Source organism: Myotis brandtii, unplaced genomic scaffold (assembly GCF_000412655.1).
Source record: "Myotis brandtii unplaced genomic scaffold, ASM41265v1 scaffold1954, whole genome shotgun sequence".
Taxonomy (NCBI): domain Eukaryota; kingdom Metazoa; phylum Chordata; class Mammalia; order Chiroptera; family Vespertilionidae; genus Myotis; species Myotis brandtii.
The window spans coordinates 190,015-195,202 of NW_005357285.1; positions in this window are offsets into that span (position 1 = coordinate 190,015).

Here is a 5,188-nt window from a genome sequence, read left to right on the forward strand (position 1 = left end):
ATGACACCATCTCCACTTCCCCCAGCCGTTCCCTTATTGCTGCTGGTTGTCCAAGAAAGCCAGTGGCGTTTCTTACCCTCCCCTGGCTGAAGTGACTACACTTTCCTGTCCTATTAAAAGAGAGAAGAGATAAAAGGAGTCAACTTCCACTCAGAGAGCCAAGAAATATGATGGATGCCTGAAGGTTTGTACGAATTCTTAGGACTTGGATCTCTGAATAATAATCATAACACAGCAGTGTACTAATATATTATTCTAAAATACTATCAACATATTCATTCAATAATATATGTACATAATACATAAAGTGAGGCAATGACATATTAATATAACATTTTATACTATAATCAATATATTATTGTCATTTTGAGTCGTTCTGCAAAAATTTCTTAAATGCCTTATGTCAACACTGTGCCAGACACTAGGGGTCCCAAAGGCTTACAGGTTAAGGAGATGCTTGAACAGGACTTTCAATCAAGCATCAGGGAGCCATGGGAGGGCGCAGGACTGAGGCAGGCACCTGGCCAGCCAGGGATGAAGGCAGGGGGTGAACATTGTGGAGCAGCCTCCTGTGCCAGTGCTGGCTGGAGGTCCCGGGCTTTTGAAAGAGCCAAGCACAGGAGAGTCCTCTCAAACCATAGTCCCTGGTGATGTTCTGTTCTGGGCCTGGAACGTTCCCGCTGAAGGACCCACTTGAAGTCTCAGCTTGATTCTCCCAGGAGATGAGGAGCCCTCGGCTCTGTGCCCAGCTCTTCCCACTCCCTTCTGTCTCAGCACTTGGCACGTGGCAGGTCCTCACCACTCCGCTTGACTCTCTCTCTCCCACTGGCCCATGGACTCCAGTCGGCTCATTACTTCTGTGTGCCTGGTGCTGAGCAGAGTGCTTGTCGCACAGCTGGTCACCAATATGTGTTTCTGGAATGAATGACTACATGAAAAGCATGAGAGCAGGTTGGGCTGCCTTCCACTCAGCTCACCAAGGGACCGCTGCTCCTCTGGGTTTCAGACCCAGTGCCAAGGGAGCCCTTATGCTTTCAGAGGCAAAATAAGGAACTCGGTGGGGAGCGGGGAGGGGTAATGATTTGTTAAGTTGATGGGTATAGCTCTCTTGTAAAATAGAAAATTCACAAATCAGAAAAGCTCATAGTCTCATTCAACATAGGAAATGGTCAGCAGAGGGACCAAAAAAAAAAAAGAGTTCACTTCAAGACAGACTTCAATCCAGAGTACCCAGCATCCCAGCATCCATTCTTGAGCTCCTCAAGCTTTTGTGCAGCTTGGTTTTGATTTTCCAACATCACTGAGAAAGGGGTGACTATCCCACGGTGGTGTTCACAAACATTCATGAACTCAGAGCCTGATTCCTGTTCCTCGGAATCTGGATTGGAACAAAAACCCGCACAGACGACTCATCCTGGGAAATAAATGCTGGTGAGAGGAGCCGATGAAAACCCGGGAGCTCGACGAATAAGAATTTGCTCGCACTACCACTCTCTTCTCAGCAAGGATCCCTCCCACCTCTCCTATGACCAGATTTGTTCTGACCCAGATGTCCCGGGCCTGCTTTGTGGAGCCACCAACATAACGAGGCAATAAACTGAAATGAAAACCTGACATTTACAAATAAAAACCAGCATCTCCCCTTTATCCTGCTGGAATCACAATGAGCCAGGAACGATGTACAGACTGCCAATCTCCAAAAGGTGAACTGACGGGTCCCGGAACTGACGCTTCCCTTCCCTGATCCAGATGTGGTAAATGGACTATGATTCCAGCAATTTAATTCACTCACCTCTCACTGTTTGGAGATTTCCTGAGCATGATACTAGATACGACAAAGCCAGACCATGAATACAGATATCAGAAGTGAAATGTTGGTGCTCTTCCTTCACTAAAGAAAAGAGTACACTGGCATTTTTTGTTATGCATATCACTACATATGCCTGCATGCTCCCCTTAAAGACGTGGAATGTGAATGCTTCTCTGAGGATGTAAGTTAAACTTGTTAAGATTGTGATGACCATGTTTTTACTCCCAAGAAGACCTGGGTAAATTGAGAAAGGCCTTTTAATATTTGTTACTTCTTGCCATTTGGTTCGTGGTGATGAAGGGCGAAGAATTATCTTGGCTTTTTGTCATATAAATGTGCACAATCATTTTTCCTCTGCTTTTTAAATATTTATACTTATTATTTCTGTTTCATGACATGCAGCTTTGGCAGCTGATGTTGAATAACAGAGGTGCTCGGAGGGGAGACAGTAGACAGATTTTGAGTCCTGGGTCCTGAGTTCAAGACCCAGCTCTGAGCCTCCTTAGTCACGTAAACCACGCAGGGCCCTGCTCCCTCTGTGCAGAGTGAGGGTGATGCTGCTTTCCTTACAGTGTGTCCTGGGGCATAGAAACCGTATCCTGTGGGCAGGGGGTAAATGAATGGCAGCAGTCGCTGTTATCTTCAATGCGAGTAGTACACCTCTCTGTTCCATTGTCTTTTTCAAAGCCTCCAAGATTTCACATTGAGGATGCTGTTGGCTGTTGGGGGCTGTGTGTGAGCTTAATCCCTCCTCCTCCTTGCTTCCAGAGTTCAAGTGAATTGAGAACTAGGCATAGATCCTAGAGGCTATTAACATGCAATATTCATTTAATTGCTGGTAGGGATATATTGGAGAATGCAGCTTGCTGAAGTGGATTGTCTTTTTCTCTGCCCTCTCCATTGCAGTCCACACCTGAGACTTGCATGTTGAGGAGTGAGTCAGCCTACACTCACCCTGCCATGGACAACTGCAGCCTGCCTTCTATCCCACAGAGCCGGAATAATTAAGTCTCAGAGAGCCAAGCCACGGGGCCAAGAACGGGCAGTTACACTCAACATTTTACAACCACCCATTTGGGAAACAGAAACCAAAGAACATCAGATTTTTCACCATTTGCTCATGGGGCAGAGGGTATGGGGAGTAAGAGGGAAACAAACAAACAAAAAGCTTATTCCTTGGTTCCTCCCCACTGAAGCAAGGGGTATTGGAGACATCCCCTCGGTATGAACCAGGGCAAGCATATAACAGGCAGAATGCTTCTCCCTTTAATTTTTATTGATTGATTTTAGAGAGAGAGAGGAAGGGGTGAAAGAGAGAGAGAGAGAGAGAGAGAGAGAGAGAGAGGAGAGAGAGAGATATTTGTTGTTCCACTTATTTATGCATTCATTGGTTGGTTCTTGTATGTGTCCTGACCGAAGATCCAACCCACAACCTTGGCATATCAGGGCGACATTCTAACAACTGAGCTACCTGGCCAGGGTATACTTCTCTCTTTATTGGCTACTGGTTTAAGATATCCTTCTCGGCCCTGGCCACTGTGGCTCAGTGGTTGGAGTGACACCCCTAGCACTGAAGGGTCATGGGTTTGATTCCCGATCAAGAGCATGTACCTTGGTTGCAGATTTGAACCCTGGCCCTGGTTGAGGTGCCTATGGGAGGCAGCTGATGGATATCTCTCCCTCTCTCTCTCCGTCTCTTTCTCCTTTCCCATCCCTCCCTCCTTTCTGCTCTCTCTAAAAATCAATGGGAAAAATACCCTTGGGTGAGAATTAATAAAAAATAAAAATATTTAAAAATATATCCTTCTCTACTAACAATACGGTTCTAAAAGCAATGAATTCATAAAATTCAATTCAACACATCTGTACAGATGGTCCCCAATTTACGACGGTTTGACTAAGAATGTTTCTACTTTACGATGGATAGAAAGTGATATGCACACAATAGAAACTGTACTTAAAGTTTTGAATTTCTATCATTTCCAGGATTAGCAATATTAGGTTCAATACTCTCTCACGATGCTGAGCAGGGCATTAAACCTCAGCTCCCAGTCAGCCACGCAATCGCAAGGGTGAACTGTATTGCCAGCATTTTCTGGATGTTGTGTTTTGTGTTTTCACATTCCATCATGTCTGTAAAACACCTATCTGTGTCTCTGACTTCTGGTGAGAAGAAGAGGAGGGCATTACTCTTGAGGCGAAGCTCAAGATAATTGCCAAATGTAGGCCAATGTAAGTGTTCTGGGCACAAGGTAGGCTGTGCTAAGCTATGATGTTTGGTTGATTGGGTGCATTACATGCATTTTCAACTCACAATATTTTTAACTTAGAATGGGATGTAACCCCATAGTAAGTCGAGGAGCATCTGTATTGAATATTCACTATATGTAAGGCACTGTGGCAGAGGTTATTGTATTGAATATTTACTGTATATAAATGTGGCAAAGTTTTATTTAAAGTTGGAAAAGATGGTATTATGGCAAGGTAGCTATTACAGGACTTCTCAGAGCCCTTAATATTCTAAACTGCTCTGTGAGGTTTCAGTTTCACGAAAGCAACATAAATCCACTAGGGCCTATTCTGCCATCTGGTTATGTTTAACCATGCACTGGGTGGCCAGGTCGTGGTGCAGGATAGAATGGAACCTGAGTGTGGCCAAGGTTAAAAGGCAAATAAGTGCCTCTCAGGAGAGAAACCAGTGCATGATTGTAGATCACTGAGTACAGAGAGCATGCACATTAGGCCCAGTGGTGCGGGGTTCACTTACAGTAGGAGGAGAGACAGAGTGCAGAGGATGCAGCCCCTTGCTATGCACTGGTCTCTAAGGGCCAGTGGACCAGGCCACAGGTGATGTGGGCGGTATGATTGCATGAAGTCTGCTTTGTGCTGTATGGAAGGACCCTGACCACTCCCCTGTGGTTCCTAAATACAGAAACCTGGGGGTATATTTGATGGCCACTTAGGAGAACACAGGAGCACACCTTAGGCCTGAAGCAGAAAAGCATTCCCTCAAAGGAGACAAGCCAGCCTAGGCCGTGAGGGCCCTCTATCTCTCAGCAAGGTGATGTGCCAGGCCCACCCCCCATGCTTACACAGCCAAGTGCGAGTCCACAGACTGCACATGGCTGCCTTTTCCAGCAAATTACGACTAATATTTTGAATGGAAAAAAAAGTATCTGAGTAATCTGACCCCAAAAAGCATATAAAAGCAGGTGACTGTTGAGAAGAATTAAAACGTTGAGAAGAGAGCATACAAGGTGAGTTTCCATCTCCCTCTCCCTTTCATACCTTTGCTCTGAGGATGGCCTTTAGTCACTGAGGAATGTGTCAGGGTGGTCCTTTAAGTAGCTGAAACTCCAATAGAAATTACATCTTTAT